General features: G+C 36.2%; 1 long non-coding RNA gene across 2 annotated transcripts in view; it reads left to right on the top strand.

Moving 5' to 3' along the window:
- The first annotated feature begins 14449 nt into the window (after nt 1-14449).
- Nucleotides 14450-25870, top strand: part of LOC119239008 (uncharacterized) — a 400738-nt gene continuing 389317 nt past the window's right edge. The window contains exons 1-2 of one of the 2 annotated variants that reach the window (XR_008550613.1): nt 14450-14635; nt 25029-25087. This is a non-coding gene — a long non-coding RNA (uncharacterized LOC119239008). Of the gene's footprint in view, nt 14636-25028; nt 25099-25870 lie in introns of both variants that reach the window. The other variant, XR_005123726.2, reaches the window with a different exon arrangement.

Raw genomic sequence — 25870 nt, forward strand, 5'->3', positions numbered from 1 at the left:
GTTAGTGAGTCACCTATGAAATAGATGCTCTTAGTTCTTCACACTGAGCCTCCTCTATTATTATTTACTAATTACCATGTGTCTGAACTACCTCCAAGACCTCCCCAGGAAGGTCTTCTTGGTTTTGTCTGAATCAGTTGTACATGCTTTCTCTTGACCTTTCTATAAACTGTTAAATGAGTCAAAAAGTTCTTCCTTGCTCAATTTGCCTGGTTAATATTCTTTAGATCCCTGTGTAATTATCACTTCCTTAGGAAAGATTTCCTTGTCTTCTCTGATAAAGTTAGCTCCTATCATTACACATGCTGATACTCTAGTTCTTCTCTTTTTTAGCACTTTTCAGATTTGTAGTTTAGTTTCTGAGATTATTTGATGACATCACAACCTGATTTTAAGTTCACTAGAGGTCTGGACAGTATCTGGTTTTTGCTCAATATTTTATCTGTAGCCTCTAGCATAATAAACTAACTCATTAGAGGTGTTCAAAAGGTATTCATTGTTTGAAAGAGGGGGTGCTAAACATAACACAAACTACCTTAAAATATGTCGTGGCCTCCCAACCTGGGAAAATTTCTGTTTTGCAGATTGACATCTTCCTCTGCTTTGGCATTCTTGTAGCTATTCTGTCCCTTCAATTAGCCTATGAATAAAGATTCCATTGAACTAGAACTGCATTGGATTTTGGAAAATAGGCAGCCACAAAACTATATAACATAATGTAAACTCTTACCTGATGTCCCTAATAGGAAACCAATGTTACTCAAAAACAGAGTGCTGACTAGCTTTCAAGAGTGGCAGATTCAGCAATACTCTTTAGTGCTCTGGGAAACTATTAACAATAAGTGTTCAGTGGCCTGGATTGACCCACACAGCATAAAGTTCATTGCTCACTTTTATTGTTTCCTACTTCGAAAGCTGTATACTTTAATGAATATTCTGATCAGAGGGTACATAAAAATAAGTTCATTTAAAATTCCAATCCTACCTGTTTTTCATTTAGAGACCATTGACAACAGTATGCTAATTTTAAAGCAATGACAGTGTTCTGTAGATCCCTATGGTATTGATCTATAAGATATTGTTTATCAATATAATTCGTTATTCACAGTTAGCTAACAAATTCTCAGAATGGCAGCAAGGTCTACTAGTCTTTTCAAATCTGTTTGTGTTGTTCATCTGCAATTTTTTTCCCCAGGAACAGAGCTCTTAGTGATGTTATATAATGTTTTTCTGAAATAGCTACCTAATGGAAATTGACTTGAGATAAATGCTTAGATTTATTTCCCTCAAACCTCTATATTTTAATAGTATCACATTGCAAGGGAGCTTTAGTTTTATGGAGCATTTTAGCATCATGGAGCATTTAGGAACTATCTTTAAAGTAGTTGATGTTGGTGTCTGTCAAATAAATGTCTATTGGCATTACCATAGCAAACATTTAAGTTACACAATGAAAAAACATTTAAGTTTTTGAATTTTTTTTTTTTAAAGATTTATTTATTTATTTATACAAGCACTGGGTACGGTCAGAAGCACGGGAGGGTGAGAGAATTCACCAGAGCCAGAGCAGGGAGCAGAGCAGGCAGAAGGACCAAAGTACACTGCTGAGGGGAGCAGCGGGCTGCAGGAGAAGTTTGCGCGCCATGTGGGACCCTCCTCCGGTGGCCGGGGAGCAGCCGGGGATTGAACCAGCGCTGCAGAGGCTGCTGGCAGCTTCGCAACCCAGCGCTCAACCGCTGTGCCTCCGGGGAGGCCCAAGTTTTTGAATTCTTAAGTGCATTTGTTTCAAAAATTTTGTTTTATTTCCAATTAACTATAAGTATCTGATTATTAGTGATAATATGAGCTCTGAAGTTCCTATATATTAATTTTCCCAAAGAAAAGAGAACTTGAAACACCTTGTATTTCATATCTAAGTAGCTATAAAAGTTTACATGAGATCAAGACTAAAATGAAATGAGTTATTTGTATCACGATTTAATTTAAAATTCTGTGTAACAAAATTAAAAAAAAAAATCTGCAAGAACAGAAAAGACAATATTTAACCTAAATTGTGGTTTGACTACATGTCAGAAATTCTGCTAGACATTCTATTAAAATGTTTATGTAATAATCTTGATAGTATGAACACAAATTGTGTAGTATGTGCTAACAATAAAAGGTGACTTTTTTTTAAAAGGTGGCTTTCAATTAAAAGTTCTTTTTTTAAAGAATAATATTAGAGAATATCATGTTTTTTCATTTTGCAATAATGTGATTATAGTCTATCTCCATTCACAAACTTATCCCAAGAATTTAGTCACCTCTGAAAAATACTACATCTCATTTAATTTCAATGTTTTAGTTAATTTAGTCCGAAGAATATCATTTTATATTTGTTGATTAATAGTCAGGAATAATAGCACATTATCTTTAATTTAGAACCAGAATGTACTTATTAATAATGTGCACATGTTCTGTAAAATTTTGAACCTGGACTTTCCAACCTTCTGAGCTATGAGGAAAAAATTGTTATTTGTAGGTCACACAGTTAATGGTAATCTTTTCACAATAGTTTTAATGGCTATTTTCATGCATAGTCTATAATCACCGAAAAACAACCTGTGAATACACAAGTAATGCCCTAATGGAAATACTGTGTGACCCAGGGCAATCCCACCTGTGGGCATCTTTCCAGAGAACATGAAACCATCAACTTAAAAAATAATATACTCTATAGTGTTTATTTCAGGATTATTTACAATAGATAAGATGTGAAAATAACCTAAATGCCTACTGATAGATGATTGGGTCTAGAAGACAGGGTATATCCACGCAATGAAATATTATAGAACCATAAGGAAAGACAAAATATCATCATTTGGGGCAAAATGAAAAGATTGGAGGGAATTACATATCTTAAAGCAAGTCAAAATGACAGGTTTACATAGCAGATACATCGACAAAGCAAAATACTTATAAAAATTAGTGAAACAAATTTTTGAAACAAATGCACCAAACTTAAGAGGGAACAGGGAGAAGCAGCAAAGATCATAGGGGATAGTGGTGGGTTAAAAAAAAGAACAACATAGAACCCATCTCCTAAATATGTGCAAGTTAAATTTTTAAAAAGGTAGGAATTGGTAATTTAAAGGTGACCCCCCCACTCCACCCACAAAAAAAGATAATTTTCTACTGCTTTAGGTTATTTTTTAATTTACAAGTGCTAAGTTAAACTTTGGAGTGATAAATAAATACTGTCCTAGATTCCTTAGTGATACCTTCAGTTGAAGATAATTCCCTGCATATAAAAGGTGCTTTATAACCGTATAACTCTAGAGTTTTTGACTATACTACAAGGAGGCTTATACAAGTTAACACCTTTTGCAAAATCTGTTATTCAGAAACCAACTTACAAAACACTGTTTAAGTTCAACAATTTTTGAGATAAACATTAATCATTAGTGATATTTTTTTTAGTATTATTTCACAAAGGAGGAATGTTAAGGGAAATATTAAAAATTTGGAACTAGACAAAAGATAAATGCATTTTCAATATTCTCCTGGAGCATTATTTATTAAGGATTTTAGAATATTCTAATTCTTCAGGATTATTATGTTCGTTTAACTTACTATTTACTTTTGATGAGAATATTTTACAATTCTTTAAGTTTAGGCTGTTCACTTAGAGAAACATTGATGCAAATGAATATTGCCTACTAGAAATGCAAATGCTTTTTTTAATGGAAAAGAGTTTACAATGCAAGGTTTACAGTATTATTACCCTAGAGTGTATTAACCATTTTTTGTACATAATTTAGCAATATTATGCCTTCCTTCTTTCTCTGCGGCTATAAATACAAGTGTATCTCCTTTGAATCAGATTTGCAATCTTGGTAATTCCATTACTGATGTGTTAAATAAATTTTTAACAAGTACTTAAAAATTAACCAAACCAAAAAATTACTGCTTGTTAATACAACTGGCTGTAATCATCTAAGACTGTTAAATAACCTTGCATTTTGAGTTCCCCACTTCACTTTTTCTGAATACTCACTTTTGACCTATTTACTAGTGAATTTTTTAACCTACAGCACACAGGTTTATGGACTCATCCATCTTATCCAGAGTGTAAACTTGGGTTCCTAAATTGGCACTGAATATATGAATTGCTCCCTTATTTCTAATATTTACTCCTAAATGGCCAGCTTAACAAATCTTTACTCATTTGTGTATCCTATTTCCTTGTCTAACAAGTAAATAAACTCAGTTTGTTTTCATCTCCATAACCTCAGGAGGGCATGGTTTTAAGATATATACATTTATGCCTGCTGTTTAATTTTCAGGTATGTGGTAAAATAATAATAAAACAGGCTCTTTTAGCAATACTGACCTAATTTTGAATCCCAGAATTCCTCAGGCAAGCTATATATCTCTTTCATTTTTCATTTTCTTCTCCTGCAAAATTAAAGTTCTACCACATAATACTGTTTTGAGAATTATGTGAAATAATCCATAAATAATGTCCAGTGATCAATAAATTATTGTTTTTTCTCCCTTTATATGACCATGCAGTTTGAGACTTCCCTCCACTCTTAAGAAAAAGTTTTTTTTTTTTTTTTCCATTATACTGTTTGGATTTTCAAATGAATGCATATTTATTGAGTAATAAGACATTCATCCTTCTTTTGGGCTGGCTAACTTAGTCCCTTCAACTAGATAGAAAGGCTAACTGAGTTGAGTTAATGTAGAGAATCATTAATTTGGGAGATAATGTTATGAACAAGGACATCCTTAAAATCTATGGGAACTTATTGGTGGATAGGGCCCTGAAGAGGTGTGATCCTAGGCCCTGGAATCACATACAGAGTTGTAAACCAATCTTATGTAAATTAAAAAAAAAATAGCTTTCTTCCTTTATTCTCATGGATCCACATGTGGACATCCAAAGAAGATGAGTATGCGGGTGGATTATATAATAGGATCTCCTTGAGAAGTATTAGGTTTATTTATTTCCTAGCAAATTTCTTGGTTTTATTTTTAATTATTAAAACATTATTTATAAATGATGAAATTCTATAGTTTTTTGGCCCAAATTTGTGACTCTGAGCATAAGCAGCAAGAGAGTCCTTAATATATTTGACTAGTCAATGCAAATTTGATTGGACTGATGAGAGTTTGCATCATTTGGTAGCTTTGGCAGGGTGTCAAAACTTTTTTAAGATGACCAATACATTCTGTTATAAGTAAAGAAGTTCTCACAGGCAAAAAAAATCTCAATATGTTGTACGGTCTCCAAGAAAAAATATTCAAAATGAGTGTTACTGCAACATCAATTTTTTTTCTTTTCCATTCTTTCATTTTTCTTTTTCTTAACTGTTCAGTTCTGGGCAAGAGTTCAAAGGAAATATGTGTTATAATGTTAGACACTTTCCAACAGATAGAGGAAAAACTAAGTCCAACCAAAATCTTACATCTGATAGCCTGTCATTCCAAGGGATGGGCTATTTCAGCTTTTAATCTAAATTTTCTTCTTTAGATTGTTTAGAAAGAGTTTTAGTTACCATTGGATTTTAATGGGAATAACATATAAATTCTCAGTGCGTGAATTTTTTTTTGTTTTGATAATATGAGCTTCTACTAAATAGAGAGATTTACTTTTAAGATGTAAATTGAATTCAGACGTTTTTCAGTGACTATGATAAGGATCATTTCCAAAAGACAATCTTATTTATTCCTTACTTCTAGAGTTACAGATTCTGGATACTTGTGATTGGGATATATTTTAAAATATTAAAATCTTTTTTGTCTGGAAATTTGTTTGAATGTAACCAAAAGTTGAATAAGCAGCATCAATGTTATAAAATTAGTCATTTAAGATTGGTTGATGTGCATAGCTAAACCAATCCTCTGACTTTATTCTTCTTATTCTTATATCTACCTTGTTCCAGAAAAGTCCATTGGTAAAGCTGAAAATTACAATACTCTCTTACTTTATCTTAGAAGAAATAAATGTCGCTCCACATTTGATCCTAGATTATCCAAGAATGTATTGGCTTCATATAATCATACTTTTAAAATAAATATAACACTTTCTATAAGCATGAAACTGTGAATTGATTTTTTTATACCTGTTGTAAGAGTTAATACAAATTCACAAATTAGAAAAATTATTTGTAAAACCTTTTGTCCCCTACTTGTTATGTTTTAAAATATCAACATTGCATATTTGTAAGAAAAGTAGGAAGTAGGTAGATGAGAAGAAAATGAAAAAAAAAAAAAAGTAATGTCTTTATTATCCTAGCTGATGTCTTATACTTTCTCATGACACAGATTTTGCAAATGATATGGCTCAGAATATTAGGCCATGATAATTTTGATATGAACAGAAAATATTTTAAATTTTCTTTTCTACACTTTTTAAAAAAAGATTTATTTATGCATACAGGAACTGGGGTGCAGGCCAGAGGTGCAGGGGTGGTGGTGAGAGGATTCACCAGAGACAGAGTGGGGAACAGAATAGGCAGATTGACTGAAATACACTAATGAGGGAGTAGTGGGTGAGTCAGGAGAGGTCTACTGCACCATGTGGGTCACTTCTCTGGCAAGGAATCAGATTGAACTCATGCTGCAATGGCTGTGGATAGCTTCATAGTGCTGACACTTAAACCCTTGAGCCGCCAGGGAGGTCCCTCTTTTCTTTACTCTTTTACTGCTTGCACTACTTTCTGTTCTTCTGAATTATATGAAAATAAGTACTTGTGGTAATAATTCTATTATTTCAAAAGGATATTTAAATGTCATCCCTGTTTTGCTTCTCCCTATTCTATTTATTAGTTGTCTTAGAAGTTTTGTCCAAGGGGTACCCTGGAACCCTAAACATGCCTCCTCTATATAGGTTCTGCCATCCGCTGCATCAAGACAAAAATACTCTACTGTAAGATCTTTAATAGAAAATAACTTTAATTAGTGTAAATAAAGAAAAGAGAAAGAATATCCTTAAAATAGTTTCCAATTAAACACCCCAAAATATCCATCCCCTCCTGGGTAAATGCCCAGCCGCACAGGGTTGGCTCAAAGCAGGACTTCTGAGGCCTAAAAATTTGGCACAATTCTAAGGTGCCTTCTGGTAGGAACCCACAGGAAAGGGGCAGAAAGAGCCATGCATATCTGAAAGGTAAAGAGCAAAGTCAAAATACAATTTTATTTCATATTTTTTTCTAAGATTTATTTTTTATTTATACAATAGCTGGGGTACAGGCCAGAGGTGTGGAGGGTGAGAGGATTCACCAGAGACAGAGTGGGGAGCAGAACAGGCAGACTGACTGAAAGTACTGCTGAGGGGAGCAGTGGTTGCAACAGGAGAGGTCTGCAGCACCATGTGGGAATCTCCCTGGCTGGCTGGGAATCGAACCTGTGCTGCAGTGGCTGCGGATAGCTTCACAGTACTATGTTCAACCTGCTGTGCCACCGGGGAGCCCCCAAAATACAATTTTAGATAAAGGCTGCCATAGTCAGCCTCCCCATGGGTCTCTCACTCACATCTCTGTCTCTTTGAATTGTCTCCTTCCACGTCCCAAGTCCCCGGTATAAGTCCAAGGCAGAGAAGCAAGTATAGTTTCTTCACATGTTTCTCTGCTCCCTGCACCTCCTCTAGGTCTTCTTGATCCCCCACCTTCCTTCTCCCAGTCTTCCCTAGCTTCTCCTTCCAGCTCAACTCCACCCTTCCTCAGGGCAGGGTGTGGAATCTGAAACTTCCCCTTTCCCTGGGGCTTACCTTCCTACATACAATTTAACATAACTCCATGTCTTCCACAGGGGAAGAAATATTTCCCTTTGTCTTTGACTTTGTTGTGATAATTTTTGTTTGTAGTAAATAAAACGTTTCAATCTTTTTCTTTATACTTCTGGGATGATATCATACTTAAGACAGCATTCCCTATCTCAAAATTTAAAAAGTATGTATCTATTTTTTTCTGTTATTTATTTATTTATTTTCAATTTGTATCTTTAATACAGCTAGAATTTTATTTGGTTATTTTTTGTCATTCTGTTTTCAAAGGCTTGCAGAAAGGTCTTGGCTTATTTTTTTTTTTTCTTAAATAATTGACTAGCCAGTTGCCCTGTCTCCTTTATTTTACTTTTAAAATTCTCTCCTGCAAGTTCATACAAAAGAGAACAAAGCTTAATATGGTCACTGTATCAACTCTTTTATTTTTTGATCTTACAACAAAAGTTTGCAGTATCTCAGTAGCATTGATAAACAGCTCTGGGGAAAATTGTCATAAAAGAAGGAATTTATTGCATATTCAATCTGCTTTTCATTTGAAGTCTAATGTTCTTCTGATTTATTTAAAACTGCAATAGAATGGGTGAGGAGAGCTTTTGATGGAAAATTTGTTGACAACTGAATTTTTATAAAGCCATAAAATGGCAAATTCTTGGTATAGGATTTTTTTCCCCTGTTGGAATACAAAGTAAAGCCAACAGTTCAGGATACAATAATTTAAAATCAACCACAGCACTGAAGATATACAAGGATCATGTGTTTCATTAAAATTTTAGATAAACCCTGAGTCCCAAACTCTTGAGCATAGACCAATGATGAAGGGAAACCAATTTTCAGTCTTAGTTCTGTTCTGAACGCTTGGAGATGCCAATCACCCCTCCATGTCTGCAAACTGAAGTAAAGAACTGACTTGCCCAATCATTTGAATCTATTTCACAAAATAAAATCATTTTCTGTCCCTCTGCTAATCCCCTTCTCACTTGTAAACTTCTGATGGAAACAGTATAGATTAAAGTGATTGTCAAGGACCAGGGAACAGAAGATCTGTAGCTCCAATGAATTTGGTCACAAAAATAAGTAGATCAAAAATATATCACTTCCTATTTCAACTAATAGATTCTGTCAAAATTAAAGTCTAATATTTTAGTCTAATAGTTAAGGGCTCACTTTTTGAAGGCTAACTCCCTGGAATGTCACTTTAACTATTTTGTGTTATAATTTGGTGTTATTCTAAAAGCTGTATAATATTCTTTTATATTTGAACCTTAATTTATCTAACCATTTACATATACATATGTATCCATACAATCATATAAATTTCTTAGTTTTTCTTGTTAAAATTAATGCTGGTAATACATTCCTTAAAAAAATATTTTCTAAGATGAAGGTTCTGAAAATAGACTCCTCTGAGAGCAAATTACTGAGGATCTTGATACATATTACCAAAGCATTTCCCAGAAAATTTCTGCCAAAATATATTCCCACAAATGCTATTGCTAATGCATGTAGGATAATGTTTATCTTTGCCACATTAATAAGCAAAAATTTCTTCTATATTTATTTTATTTTGTATATCTTTGTCTAAGAATGAATTCTGATATTTTCCACAAGTATTCTTTCTGCAGAATCCATTTACATGCTTTTTAAAATTAAAGTTATTCTTTTTTCCCTATTTGTTGAATGTCTGATCAGTTTGTATGAGCCAAACATCAAGATTAGGTAAGTCATCGTGTGTATTTATACAGCTACTTCTGCATAATGTCTTATCTTACAGATTTCAATTTTCCTCCACTAGAACTAAGCCATTTCAGTTCAGAAAACTTCAAATTGTTATTTGAGACTATTTTTAAACCTACTGCATTTGCTACTATTATCTTTCCCCCTCTTTCTAGATGTCTATTTTTAAGGCCCTCCTTTTTTTTATGTTGGCACCTGATTCTACATTTTCTCCTGGAAAGTCCTACCTAGGCCTACATTGCATATATGTCTTTTAATTAAGACATTTCTTGATACACTTATCCCATAAAATTCTGTCTGCCTAGTACATTAACACATGTATTGTGATCTAAGTATATCATAATGTTTTAACTTTCTCCTTGATAAGTAAATTGTTTGCATAGTGAGAAGTGTTTATGACACTGTAATTTCCAACACAGGACCTGGCAATTTAGAGTCTTGTTGGGTAAACAGGTAAATGAAACTAGGCTACGTAGTAGATATTAGAAACCTACAGTGTTACAGAATGTATCTTGGTTTACTTTAAATTTATAATTTCTAAGATCTGACATGATTTTGAACTGACTTTTGTATCTGTTAGAAAATGTATGTCACTGAATGTCAGCATGTTATAGATCTTAGATCCCAAATAGCAAGAGTACCTGGCTTTGACAGAGTTAAAAATAACTGTAACTGATGCTCTAAAAGAGAAAGTTCCCAGGAAAGGTGATCTAAATGATCAAGGAGATTGAGATTCTTAAAATCTGCATGATGGAATAGAAGTATTAGACTCCAGTCTATAAAGTCAAATGCTGATGAATGAGAAAGAAGATCAAAGTTCACACAGCCTCAAAAATTGAAAAGGATTAACAGGGAGATTTATTCAAACTCAGAATTATGGGGCTCCTACCAAACTTACAAATCATATTTCCAATGAATTATGAGGAAAAGTTTATAGTACATTCTAGCTTATAAAATCACAGATTTTAGATAAGTTTAGAGATGAAAGACTCATAAGGGGCTAGGTACTGTTAGTGGGTGGGTGATGCCTTCCTTCAGGCTTTCTTTACTGATGATTTCCTCAGAGTACTTTCTCTCACTTCAATACTGCTCTTTTCTGTTTCCTTTTCAAAAGAATCATATCAGATGCTATTGTATGATGTTAGCTTGGGTCCAATGTGATATTCCTTATAATTTATGTTAATTAGTGCTCACCAATCAATATGTGCTAACCATCAAATAAGCACATATGGCTGAAAATTTTTCACAGCTTATGATAACTTAGGAAACCATTGATTCTGAAGAGCAGTGATTTTATAGAATTTTAAGGCATTTAGGTGGTTTTCTTGGTGTAGGAAGAGCTATTATGCTGTATGTGTAATTTTCTACAATTTTACCACTTAAACTAGATGTATCTGAAAATGGCTTTTATATTCAATGGGCTATGAAATAAATTGTCTTTTCTAGATAGTACTACAAAATAATGTAAAGGTCACTGCCATGTTTTAGAATTTTAACGATGTTCATTGTGCTATAAATACCATGGTCAGCATTTTTATTCTATGAAATCTGTGTTATATAAATTAGATTTTAAGATATAGGGTGTGTGGTAGAGAAATTATATTGAAAACATGTGTACCCATCACATTGCTATAGCTCTCTTTAATTAAGATCTTTATTAGAAGTTCCTTTTAAAGCTAACACTAATATGTCTTAGTTATTGAAATTTGACCTTGAATGTTTGGAGTTTATGGGATAAGCAAATCATGTGGAAGTGTTCATGGAAATTTGGATAATCTTATCTGTTTTATACTGTTCCCAAATACTGTAGAAACTCCTTTTAAGAATAATCCTTTCATATTATTCTTGATATAGTTCCTTTTTTGTATATCACACTGGCTATTTTTTTTAATCATAGGTACAGAGAAAGTCATTGTTGACAAGGTGTCACAGCAACAACAACATCTTGCTGACCAGCCCAGCTGGGTTTTGACAGCTTCTCTGAAAAAGGACACAATGTGATCAAGATACCAACACTGAGGAATACAGAAAAAAAAAAAAGAAGTGATAAAAGGCTCACTTAAGACACAATAAATTATTCCAGAGCCTTATCCAGATTCCACCTTTAAAATCTATTTTTTAAGCTTTTCCAAACACTATTTTATTAGTTGATCCATTCATCACTATTACAGGATGACCACGAAGTGGTTCCTGACTTTAAGGGATTTATGGCCTATTAAGGGAGACAGACAAGTGTGCACAAACTTTCAATGCAAACATTAGACCAAAAGGAAACAAAAATATTTTCCTTATGGGAAAGAATGATGAACCTTGTTGGACAAAGAGGGGAGAATTCATAAAGGGTTGGAATTTTGAAATGGCAGAGTCAGTGGCTAGGTGGAAAATATTCATGAGAGAAATAAGTGCATTGCTCAAATCACTTGATAAGTTGTGTTTTTCATTTGCTAAGTCAAGAATGTATTGGTTCACTAAATGAGTGCTTAATGAATACCAAGTGCTGAGGTAATATTCTATTAGATACTGGGTATGCAGTAGCAGACAAAATGAACTTGATCTGTGCCTTTGTAAAGCAAATTGCAACTTGGTGAAGAGACAGTAGACACTAAACATGCTATCAACATACTGTTTCAACTTGAAAGAGGTGCTACTGAGGTATAAAGAAAGGATGAAAGTGGAAAATAGGTAAAAGGAGGTCTACTTCAAGATGACCAGGTATCTGTTTGAAAGATGGATATTGTTTTTTAGACTTGAAATATGAAGTCCCAGGGAAGGGAAGAAGAGGTTGAGAGAAAATGAAGTGTTCAAAAGAGTAGCATGTACAAAAGGCCTCAAAGGGGTAGAGGGTTAGTGTTTGAGAAACTGAAAGAACGGAGGGTAACAAGGAAAATGGCATGAACTGAGAGGTTGGAAAGGCTCAGGGAGACCCAGATCAATGAGGGAGCTTTTCAATTGCAGGAAGACATTGGCTGCTATTTGAACAATGATAGGAAGTCATGAAAGAATTAAATAGAAATGTAAGGCAATCTGATTTATTACTCTGCCAGCCATTTCCAAAGCCATAGGAAACTTGCCAGGGGCTTTGATAGTAATCTAGGAGAGAAATGGTGGTGGTTTAGACTAGGGAGATTGCAGTTGAGATAGAAGTTTACAGAGTCAAGACATAATCACCAGGATTGGCCAGAAAGACAGCAGGTTAGGTACTGAGCATAAAGATGTCAAATGATTCAGTTCCATATCATAAACCCCTGGAAGATTTCTCTGCCCTCAGCAGGTTGGGACAGTTGGCCCCTCTATAGGGCTCTGATAATATCCAGTGGGCTTCAAATATTATTTGTTTCACTGTGCAATATAATTACCTGCCCATGTTTTTGTTTTCCCAATAGATAGTGTGTAACTTGAGAGCACTGACTATTATTCATCATTGTCATCTCTCACTCATAGACCTAAAATGATAATTTGCTGAATGAATGTGTGTAGATGGAATTTGGTGATATCATTTGGCTTCCTGAGAAATTAGCATTAGGTAGAAATAATGGAGTGAGCAGAATTAAACAATAATGGTTTAAAGAACAAGTCAGTAAACTAATACGTGTATTAATCTGTGAATAGTATAAAATTACTTGAACTGATAATTTTTCAATTGTTTAATATGCCAAACAAATCTATTTCTCTTTAAATGTATTCAAGAGTGTTAGAATCACATAATAATTTTATTGAAATCAGATTGCCTCTAATCTAAAAATGTTAAATAATTTGATTTTAGGGGTTTAAATTTGATTTGAATTTAGGGCTTTACTCAAATCAATTTTCAGTTCATGGGTAATTTGGAGTAGGAAATATTAGGGAGGCAGAAGACCTGGTTTGTATTCATCCTTCTCCTTAACTAGTAGATCACTATCTCTTTTTTGTGTGTCTCCTTTAAATTTCTCATATCCTAAGAGACTCTCTAGTATGGCTCGCCATGTAGATATGTGTTGAGAACTAGGGGGAAGCTGACTTCAAGTATGCTGGAGACCAGCTCCAGCTAGAAGTCGTGTCAGGGATCTCAGAAAGGAGAGGACGCTGTCGGTGAAATTTTTTCGGAGGCCTGAGGGGAAGTGGAGTGAGGTGGATGAGGTAGTGAGGAGACACTGACACTCTCTCCGGTGCAAGTATCTCCTACTGAGGGTCTCAGCAGGTCTTTATACCTTAAGGCAAGCGGTGAGATTACATCAGCATAAGCATCAAAGCAGAACAGAGACAATCATTACATATTTTCTCATGAACATATAAAGACCCTCTTGATCTCATACTACAAAAGGACACTTCTTTAGTCTGATTAAGAAAAACAACAGGGACAATTACTCTCCTTGGTACAACTCATTTTCTAACATAATCAATTGTCTAAGACAGTACAATGTTCAGTAACAATCAATCATCCTGTCAAGCCTTCCTAATTTTGGAGTGAACATGAAAGTCCATTGTTATGCTATATTACTAAAATCAACCCATTCTCTAGCACTTAATTAATCTAGCCTATTTATCAATTACTTCAAAGTGATCTAAAGTAGCTCATCAATACTGTTTAGTTCTACACAAATCTAACTTTTAACTAGAAATACCTAACCTCCACACAACCTGAGAACTGTTAACTTTTCTCATACGCCAGGAGATGTACTGTTGCTGCAAACAAGTACCCCCCAGGTTAGGCTATGGTTTCCAAGCACAGCTGGTTCAGGGCAGCTTGTTCTCCATAGGTCTCAGGGCCAAAACATTTCTTTCCTAACTATACCTTTAGCATTTTGTACTTTCTTTGATACTGATTCAAGTGTAAGAACAATAAATCAATTAATGTCTAGGTCCGAATTGGGTTTACACATGCCAATTAATAACTTACTTCAGCATTAACCAAGAACAAAGAGGAGAGCATTAGCAGGCGTTGCCATGGAGACTTCCTAGTTCAGATCTTGGGAAGTGCAAGAACTCCCCTCTTCTGGGAAGTTCAACTTCCCTCTTCTGGGGAGCACAGGAACGGCCCACTTCTCAGGAGTCTCCACCAATGCCTGGACCTTGTCAAGAGACAGCATGGGTAGCACAGCCTGCCACACAAGTACTTCACCATTTTCTTGGGCATGAACTTCAGACATTCCAGTAAGTTTGAACTGTTAAGTATAGTTTTTTCTATGGGGATTTTTGTGAAGACCTTGTGAAAAGAGCTCTCAATGTACCAGCAGGAGTGATGTATGTGGAGTGAAGTGAATATGAGGTAGATTTAGGGGGGGGAACAGGATCAGTCTTCAAGTATTTATAAGATATCAGGGAGAAACATGATTCAATTTTCTACTGTAAAAGTACATTAAAAACAACATAGGTGTGTGTATTAGAAATGTCCAATGTATACCACTAACTATATCCTCTATATCCTCTTCTAATGAAAATGTCTCCTTTTTGTGCCCTCTTTCCAAGGTCCCGTTTTATAACACATAGTCCTTCATCTCTGCTTTGTCTTCCTATGGAAAGGAAGAGAGCCAGAGATACCCAGAGAGAACAATCTCATGTGATTGGTCCCTGGAGCTTAGTGATTCAGTTCCTCAGCACTGTCTAGTTCCAGGTCTAGACTACATAAATTCCTAAAATAAACTCCCATCTCCTTGAGGCAGACTGAATTAGTCTTCATTCCTTGCCACCAAAAAAAGCAAAACTAAAAATAGTGTTGATCAGTTATGTATGAGAAAATGAAAACCCATTGTAAAAAAAGGATTAGGGAAAGAGAAATCTATTTCCATTTAGGTTCAATGATGGCTCTAAATTATTTTTCTTTCATGAGCGGATCATCTCCAATGATGAAAACTTTCTTTGAGTTCTCACTGCTGCTTTCAAGTGTTGTATAAAGTTCCAGGTTTTGCTCTAGATTTCTGGATGCTGAAAGTGGTGATGTACCAGAAACCCTCTGGGGAGCCTAATTGAAGTGTTGATTCCTGGGCCCATGCCCTGGAGATTTGACAGGAAATGTGGGGTACCCCTGGATACTTGTAATTTTAACAAGTTCCATACATGATTTTGACAGAGCCATGTTTCAAAGCCATTCCCATGATCTCAAGCAGCTTTGACTCATATTATTTTGAAATGCTATACTTCTCAGCTATCCCTCTGTTCTCTGCTCCTGAATTAAAAACAAAAAAAGATTTATTTTTCTTTCACTATCTACTCTAAAACCAATATCACAATAATATCTGAGTCTTCAAAATGGGTCTCATCTGGCTTTGCTTCCTATAGAAAAATAAATAATTGATTTATCATTTTAGAGAACTTAATTTGAAATTCTAGCAGCAGCAGCATGGCATCAGAATCCCAGGAGAAACTTTCCTTTCAGAAAATATTGAACATCAGAACCACATCTACTTTCCAACCCTCTGACTCTACCCCGGCTCACTCTACCTCCTCTCCAGGATGTAAAGAAATTTTAAGCAACGGGGTTATGTGGTGCTTGAAGCTCTTATATTAAAAGTGTTTGTCTTTCTGTCCCACCACTTTGGACATATTGAAACATATCTAAGCAGAGGACATTGCTAAATCATAGTACTATAGACACTGGAATTACTACAAATTCCTGATCTCTAGCTTAGGCTAAGTTCTTCTTATTTATTTTACTATTATTACTACTAGTTGTTGTTATTTTATCTTCTTTCTTTAAAGATTTATTAATTTATACAAGAACTGAGGTACAGGCCAGATGTGTGGGAGGGTGAGAGGATTCTCCAGAGACAGAGTAGGGAACAGAACAGGCAGACTGAAAAAATACACTGCTGAGGGGAGCAGCGGGCGAGACAGGAGAAGTCTGCTGTGCCATGTAGGTTGCTCCACAGCTGGCGGGGATCGAACCGGCACTGCAAAAGCTGCAGACAGCTTCACAGCGCTGCGCTCAACCACCTGCACCTTCAAGGAGGTCCTGTTTTTATTTTATCTTCTAATCATTTCTCCATTCTTCTCAATGACTGTTAACTAATGACATTATCGTCTGTGGTGACCAATACCTTGTTCACCCAAGACTGAGGGGCTCTAAGACATGGACTTTGATTACCTAAGCAAGACTATTCCCAGGAAAACTGGAATGACTTGGTCATCCTACTCATAGCAGGCATTTTCTTTGATTGCGTTTTCCTTATTTCCAACAAAGGTTTAATTTCTTATATCACAGAGAAAACATAGAGGTGATCAGATGAAAATTTTCTCAACTTCCTTCTCAGTCATCTAAATGTATCTGCTCAAGACCTGACACCCTTACTATGTCTCCTGCTATGTCTTGTACCTTTTTATAACTAGTAATCGTATCCCTTCAGCACAGCATTAGAAGGAAATTTGCCAAGTTTAAGCATGCATAAGAAAGTGTCCCTACTTGACTCTGAATTTGAGAAAGCCTTTCATCTAAACCTATACTTCTGTGGCATATAACAGAGTATGGCCAAAACCAAGGAAGTCCTTATAAAATGTTCTTATTCTTGAAATTCTTCCCAATTGAGAATAAATTCTCCATTCTATCCTTGCATGTGGTCTTATACTTTCAGTTTGAGAATCTAACAGAAATTCATTTCTTGAGTGGCAAGCATATAGACCCTGCCTTGGGATATGTGTGTGTGTGTGTGTGTGTGTGTGTGTGTGAGACAGCCTTTTATTCTTTAACAATATAAGCATGTTCAAGTATTTCCTGTTTTAAACATAAAACTCACTTTTCCTACTCTTTATGTTCCCTTGACCATCTCTTACCCTCTTTCTTTTCTTCCTACTTATTTAGTTTGAAAAAGAAGTGCTCTTTTGTTCTCTTCACTATCTCTGTGAATTGCAGTGTGTGTTTGTGTCTTTAGTGAACTCCCATAAACCTACTGTCTTGTGATCACTAATGGTATTGTTAAATTTTATAGAATATGTTTCATTCTATCCATGATTAAAAAATAGCTACAGTAGCTTATAAAGTATAACATAAAGCTACCCATAATCCTTCTATGCAGAAATAAAACAATTGTTCCCTTCTTTGTGACTTTTGTCATTATTTACAATTTTACAAATTCTATCTCCTTTTTAAAAATATGCTGATTCTAGTTAAAGCCCTATGAAACTTGCATGAAACTTGCATCTTCACATTGTTTGCTAAAGATTCATCTTTCACTCAAAATCCACTCAATGTTGATATTTCAGGTTTATATTCTATCTCATTTACAGTTCTGATTGAGTTCATTTTTCTCTAACCCTATATTTGTATATACGTCCTATGTTCAGAGGCTTCTCAAATATCTTTCTAGATAGCCAGATCCATGTGAATTTCCTACAGGTGCCACAGTCTCAGCAATGATTTGGTTATCTCTCAATATCTTCATCCCAAACATCTTATGTTGATGACACAACCATCACCAGTTACTTGGCTACCTTGGATTTTTTTCTGCTACACATTCAGCCAACTCTTTCTACTAAATATCCTTCACATTGCATAACTCCATCTTTTTCTCTTTGCCTGTGTTACTACTCTCTGGGAATAAGCTCTTAACCATTTAAAAGTGTGTTTGTGCAATAATATTCTTTTTTTTTTTTTTTAAATTTTTTTTTTTTTTTTTTATATAGAGGCATGTTTTCTTTCTTTCTTTCTTTATTTGTTTGTTTTTGTTCATACAAGCACTGGGTACAGTCAGAAGCGCGGGAGGGTGAGAGAATTCACCAGAGCCAGAGCGGAGAGCAGAGCAGGCAGAAGGACCGAAGTACACTGCTGAGGGGAGCAGCGGGCGGCAGGAGAGGTCTGCGCGCCATGTGGGACCCTCCTCCGGTAGCGGGGGAGCAGCCGAGGATCGAACCGGCGCCGCAGAGGCTGCGGGCAGCTTCGCAACCCAGCGCTCAACCGCTGCGCCACCGGGGAGGCCCAATATTCTTTTTTTTTTAAGATTTATTTATTTATTTATACAAGCACTGGGTACAGTCAGAAGCGCGGGAGGGTGAGAGAATTCACTAGAGCCAGAGCGGGGAGCAGAGCAGGCAGAAGGACAGAAGTACACTGCTGAGGGGAGCAGCGGGCGGCAGGAGAGGTCTGCGCGCCATGTGGGACCCTGGTCCAGGGACCGGCGCTGCAGAAGCTGCAGGCAGCTTTGCAATCCAGTGTTCAACCGCTGCGCCACCGGGGAGGCCCGTGAAATAATATTCTAAGGGAAGGCTTTGCCTCTAGGATTGGTTTTCTTCAATGAGTTCTCTACACTGCTGTCAAAGTAATCTTTCTAAAACATAAGTCTGAACATTGTGGTGAAGTCTGTCGTTTCTTGAATGAGACAGATCTGGATATATAAGCAATTCCAATAATTACTAGCTGTAGTATAGTGTAAGTTATTTAACTTTATAAAGCTCTATTTCCTCATTGAAAAATTAGGGTTATAGAACCTAGATCACTACATCGTTTTGCTAATTACATAAGTATCCTGTTTAGCATAAGTATTAGCAACAGGAACCTGTTTAGCATTAGTATAAGAATTATATAAGTAACCTGCCTGCCTTGCAAATAGATAGTGCTCAATATTTCGTTGTGACTATTTTCATGGTTCTTCTTATTGTTCTTATTCATTGTTGATGCATCTTTTAATTCTTCCTTACTGAATTTCCTTAGAGCTTCTCTATTGAGTTTAAGATAAAGCCTTAACCCTTTGGGTAATATAGTAAGTCTTTGATAATGGTGTCTTTGTTGGCCTCTTCAATCTCATTTCCTACTATTCCCTTTTCTACCCTAGCATCCAGTCACAGTGAATTATTTACAGTTTTTCCAAGAGAATTCTTTCTTTCTCTTCTTTTATGCAGTCTTTAATATTTATTGATTTCAGCTGTTTGCTTAGCTAAATACAATGCATTTTTCAAATTTAGTTCTGCTTAATCATTCCTAAGAACTTTTGTTCCCGCCATTCTTACCACAATCTGGATCAAGTGTCATGTTTGTTCCCTAATTTCCTATGTACACAAGACTCTATCTTTGCTGTATTTTTCAGTGTATTATAGTTCATATTATTTTTTATTTTTTTAAAGATTTATTTATTCATGCATACAAGAACCAGGGTACAGGCCAGATGTGTGGAAGGGTGAGAGGATTCACCAGAGACAGAGTGGGGAATAGAACAGGCAGACTGACTGAAATACACTACTGAGGGGAGCAGTGGGCAAGTCAGGAGAGGTCTGCCGTGCCATGTGGGTATCTCCTTGGCTGGCCAGGATCGAACCCATGCTGCAGAGGCTGCGGACAGCTTCACAGCACTCTGCTCAACCGCCTGAGCCACCAGGGAGGCCCTATAGTTCATATTATAATCAGTACCCCCAATGCACTGTATCTTGCATGCATAAATAAATTTGTTATTTATCTTTGTGTTACCAATTTCCAAAGCAGTATAACTGGCAGATAGTAAGTGCACTCAAATGTTGAGTGGTGTGAAAGTTTTGGATGGTCATAATGGTAATAACCCCTTGTAGAGATGATATAATGCATAATATAATTAATTAATGGTAATTAAAAATGAAGAGGTAGTGAAATGTCTACAGGAGTGGAGCACATACGTAAGATGTATAGTACCATATTTCTTATATAAGAAGTTATACAGTGGTTGAAAACTTTGTTGTTTGGCAAATTTGAACTGTATTTTTTACTTTTTCTTAATTTAATATTTATTTATTTATTTATTTATTGTTATTGAAGTAACATTGTTTTATATCCTGGCTAGTGTTTTGACAGTATAGGATTTCCCACCTCAGGGGCAGATATCTTAGCATTCCTTACTACTGAAGTACCCATAGGTCTCTCCCAGCTGTCTCCCCAACTCTCCCATTTCTCATCCCTCCTCTTCCTCCTCTGAAAGCTGCATATCTACAGCTTTAAAGGGTTGGTTTTGAAATTTGTCTGACTTTTCATTTGATTTTTCTGTATTCCACATACAATTGGTATTTATCTTTTTCCTGATTTTTTTTACTTTGCATAATCCCATCCAGCTCCATCCAAATTGCTGTAAATGGCATGAGTTTACCTTTCTTGATTGGGAAGTAGTATTTCATTATGCATCTATATCACAACTTCTTGAACCACTCATCTGTTTTGGGGTACTTAGTTTGTTTCCATATCTTGGCAATTATAAACAGTTTTATTATAAACATAGGAGTATAAGTTTCCTTTTTGTATTTGTATTTTTTTGGGTAGATAACTAGGAGTGGAATTGCTGGGTCATATGACAGATGCATTTTTTAGTCTTTTGAGAAACCTCCACAGGGTTTTTAAAGGTAGAAGTTTCAATTTGGTAAAGTTAACAGAAGGAGGGCCTCCCTGGTAGTACAAAGAGTTAAGCACAACATTATGAAGCTGTCCACAGCCTCTGCAGCACGAGTTTGATCCCTGGCCAGGGAGCTAATCACATGGTGCCACAGACCTCTTCTGACTTGCCTGCTATTCCCCTCAGCAGTGTATTTCAGTCAGGCAGCCTGTTCTGTGCCTCACTCTGTCTCTGGGGAATCCTCTCACCTGCCCCCCACCTCTGGCCTGTACCCCAGTTCTTGTACACATAAATAAATAAATAAATAAATCTTTAAAAAAATTAACAGTAGGAGAATTTTGGAAAAGGGGAACAATGGGAGCAAAGGCAGAGGAACGGGTGAAAGTACAGTGTTCCCTACTGGCTAATTCCAAGTGGACCCTGAGATTGTGGTGTTTTGTTTGTTATCCTGCTTTTTTATTTAATTTTCTCACTGAGTCTATGAGGTGGACAGTTGAGGATACCAGTGGTTAAAAATTTTAAGTAAATTTATAAGGATAACATAGCTGTAACATAGTATAGACAAAATTCAAATCTAATTCTGTACTATCCTGAACAACTGCTTTTCCACAATGGGCTGATATACCATATGTGGGATGAATTGTGAAACTGGACAATGAGAGTGCCAGGATCTAGATTATGAGCAGGTCTTCAAATTCAGGCAAAGCAAGCATTTGAAATTCTCTATTAAGTAACTATAACATTCTTTCAGGTATCTATCTGGTAGAATTAAAGAGGCTGTATCAAAATCAAGGTTGGCAAAAATATATGGCAAGCTTGCTACTACTACCTTTTCCTGCACCCATCATTGGCAGTGCTAGTAGACTATATGCTATTTTTTTTTAAGATTTATTTTTTTATATAAGAACTGGGGTACAGGCCAGATGCACGGGAGGGTGAGAGGATTCACCAGAGACAGAGCGGGAACAGAACAGGCAGACTGAAGAAATACATTGCTGAGGGGAGTAGCGGGCGAGACAGGAGTGGTCTGTTGCTCCATGTGGGACCCTCGCCAGCCAGCCGGGATTGAACCAGGCTGCGGACAAATTCACAGCACGGCGCTCCACCACCTGCGCCACTAGGGGAGGACCCTATATGTATATTTTTTACTGGACTTGGGTATAGTCTCAAAACACTTATTGATGAATATATTCATTAGAAGTTTTTGGTTGATCTATAACCATTCCTTCTTCCTGGTATAACTCCAATTTCCTTGTAGAGAATTACTTTGCTACTATTTTGAACAAGCTGGGTGAGACTACAAGACTAAGTGAATTACCTTCTATTATAGAGAATGAAGGGTTTTCTGGAGAATGGGACACGATATTTCTGCCAGATCTCATTGCTTCAATAGGACCAAGAAGTCAGCATATGACCGAAGCTTAAGTGGACAAAAGTATTCTTGACAGATAGTTAGAATCTGGCCAGAATTATTCAGGAAAACAAAACAAAACAAAACAAAAGTATACATTCCATCCAGGTGATAAACCCTCATGAGGCAGTAGAACTACATGCTGCTCTCCTGCTTTCTCCTTTATTTCTAAGCATCTTCTCTAGCATTCTAGTCAGAATAGTGAGGTTCCCAATAACATTATTCCAATAAGCTTTTTTGTACAAGTTAGCCGGTGTCAATTTCTGTGACTTGCTACCAAAAAAATCATAATCTACACATTTCTATTCAGTCAGAATTGGCACATAATTTAAAAACCAACAGGCCCATGATGTAGTACCAACGGCACATGATTTATATCTAATTGGATTTAAATACAGAAAATATGCTGTGATATTTATATATTGTGTCAACTTGGCTAAGCCAGAACTATATTTCCCAGAATTCTTTTATTTTATTTTATTTTTTATTTTTTATTTTTTTTTAAGATTTTATTTATTATTTATTTTAAAGATTTTATTTATTTTTACAAGCACTGGGTACAGTCAGAAGTGCGGGAGAGTGAGAGAATTCACCAGAGCCAGAGCGGGGAGCAGAACAGGCAGACTGACGAAGTACACTGCTGAGGGGAGCAGCGGGCAGCAGGAGAGGTCTGCGCGCCATGCAGGACCCTCCTCCTGTGGCCGGGGAGCAGCCAGGGATCGAACCGGCACCGCAGAGGCTTCCGGCAGCTTCAGAACCCAGTGCTCAACCGCTGCGCCACCAGGAAGGCCCTATTTCCCAGAATTCTGTTCTCCATATGGTTCCAAGTTAAATCTAACCAAAGGAAAGATTATTGTGATATTTGGAAGGTAGGCAAGAACTAAGAGCCATTACAAGCTGAAGATCTCTATGGTCAGTAATGGTAAAAGAAAGTTGCAGATGTTTCTTGATGCTCTTATTTGTATCTAGATGTGCATAAATTCCATCCCAAACAAAAAAGACTCCAGACTTACACATATATGCAGAGTCAAGAATATTTCACCCTGGGGCCTCCCTGGTGGTGCAGAGGGTTAAGGTGCAGTACTGTGGGGTGATCTGCAACCACTGCAGCATGAGTAAGATCCCCAGCCAGGGAGGTCACCCACATGGTACAGCAGACCTCTCCTGTCTCACCCATTGCTCCCCTCAGCAGTGTATTTCAGTAATCTGTCTGTTATGTTCTCCATCCTGGCTCTGGTGAATCCTTTCATCCCCTGCACCTCTGGCCTATACCCCAGTTCTTGTATGCATAAATAAATATTTTTTTAAAAAAGAGTCTTTCACCCTCTATCGTAATTCCTGTGGTCCTATTCTGGCAAATGTAATACCTGGTCGACTGAATTCTTTGGAAAACTCCAATTTGTCCACTCACTCCAGTGCTTTAGAAATCTACTTTTCTCCAGTCCTCCAGCTTCTCTTTATGATCTATTCTTACAAATTCTCCAACAATTACATAAGGTTTTATTCCTATGATAAATTTTTATTTCCACAAAATAGGTTCAATATAGATTCTGCTTCCATGATTGAACCCTGATTGCTATAGTTATTGGAGTTATAGTTGGCTCCAGGAGAACAGAATATTAAAGATGGTACTCTAATTTGTTCTTTGAACTAGTTAGATTTAAAGTCATTATTGCTCCTGCTGCCAGTAGCAAAAGAGGCACTGATAGTTCTTAGCAGGTAGTGGCAAAATAGTTTCTTAAATTATCACCTGTGGTTTCAACTGTACTCTAATGTCTATAGTAGGTAAGACTTTGGGTAACCTAGGAGTTGCTGCATAGAACATTTCAATGAAAACAAATATAATTATCTTGGTTATGTTCATTATTGGTTGATAAGTGCATTGGAAGCTATGGAGAAATAAAATAAGCTGGTAGTTATAAATGTCCAGATTAATGTCTAGGTAACAGGTTAAAAAGCTTCTATGACCATATTTCCTATAAAATCTCTTAAAACTGAGACCAAAATCTAGGCTGGAGAGTAGTTGAATTAGATTTCAATATAACCTTTTGGGGTTTGTTGTACTACCCTTAAGGCATTGATTGGGAAGGAGTAAGATTATGAAAGTTGGGCTGGAGATGTATGGGCTAATTCTGATGATGCAAAGTATCTTGAATCTTTTCATATTATGAACCTCATTAGTCAACAGAAGCATCTTTCCCCTCTAGTCTGAGCAATTCAGTGACCTCTTTCCTGAAGAACTTACTTGTCCTGGTCTGTGGAACTTGATTTACAAGGTATTGCTGATTCTTCTCTAGACCTAATCCATCACATCTCCTTACCTTCCCTATGTATAACAATGTTCAGTTTCTGACATGCTTCTGAGGATCGATAAAAATTGTGGCCCAAAGAGACTAACAGTATACACCTAAATAATTACGTTCATATAATTTATATTCATATTAATGGAAACTTGAAGAGTATGTATGGGAGCAGATTGAAAGGATGTTGTATTAGGGTCAGGTTCAATGTATTCAAATTGTTTCACTAAGCAAACACTTAGTATCAGTGTGAGTTCAGTGATTGTCAAATGGTTCTAATTTTTGGCCAGGTAAATCGACTAAATGAAATTGTGCTGTTAAACATCCCTTGATATAGGAAGGGTTAAGGGAAAACCTTTTAGAGCAAGCTTTATCTTCAAGAATAATAAGAAAAGGCAATACCTCTTTCCTGGAAAGATTTCAAGATTAGTGCAATTCCAAAAACTTAAGAATGTAGGAATAATTTATAACACATTCCTAATCACCCCTCCTTATTTGGCCTGTACAGAAAATGACAGATGTTATAGAATAACTTAACCATGTGGTAAATCTAATTGCAGCGGCTGTTTCAGATGTGGTCTCTTCACCCGAGAAGATTGAGGCAGCCTCTATCATACAGGTACTGATTTGGTGAGTGTTTTTTCTTCCTACCTACAGGTAGGAGGAGAGCACCAAAACCAGTTAGATTGCATTTGGCATGACCTATCTACTTCCATCCTACTTCAGGGCTATAGTAACTCTCAAGCTCTCTGTTATAACTTAGTCTGCAGGAACCTTGCGTGTTTCTGCATTTCATAGGCAGTCCAACTCATTTACTATATTGATAATACTCTGATGTGTGTACCTGTTGAACAGAAATTAGTAACTACTGTGAACACCTTGGAGGACATATATGTACAACAGGAACAGTAAAAAACAAAATGCATGTATTTCTATAAATTTTTCTAAGGTTACAATGGTCTGGAATATGTCAAGATACATCCTTCTGAGCTGAAGGACAAACCACTGTATCTGGTTCCATGAAAAAAGAAACTCAATATCTCTGTCTCAAGGATCATTGTAGGTTATATACATACACATATCTCATTTATTGAGTAACCTGAAAAGCTCCAATTTTGAGTGGAGTCCAGATGTAGGTTCAGGGTTGAATTATATGGCTCAATAGATCTAATAACGTTGAAATGTCTGTGGCAAAATATTTTATGGAATTTTTAATAGAAGCCAATAGGTAATCACAGTGTAAATATTTAGAATTTTAGAATATGCCCATCTACCCTCTTTATATAACAATTATTATTTTGATCAACTTCTTGCTGCTGGGTACCAGAAGAACCTGAACATTTGTCATGGGTCACTTAGTTAGCATGTAACCTGATTTCCTGTTATGAATCAAGTGTTTCCT

The sequence above is a fragment of the Talpa occidentalis genome, unplaced genomic scaffold (assembly GCF_014898055.3).
Source record: "Talpa occidentalis isolate TD23 unplaced genomic scaffold, MPIMG_talOcc4v2.1, whole genome shotgun sequence".
NCBI lineage: Eukaryota > Metazoa > Chordata > Mammalia > Eulipotyphla > Talpidae > Talpa > Talpa occidentalis.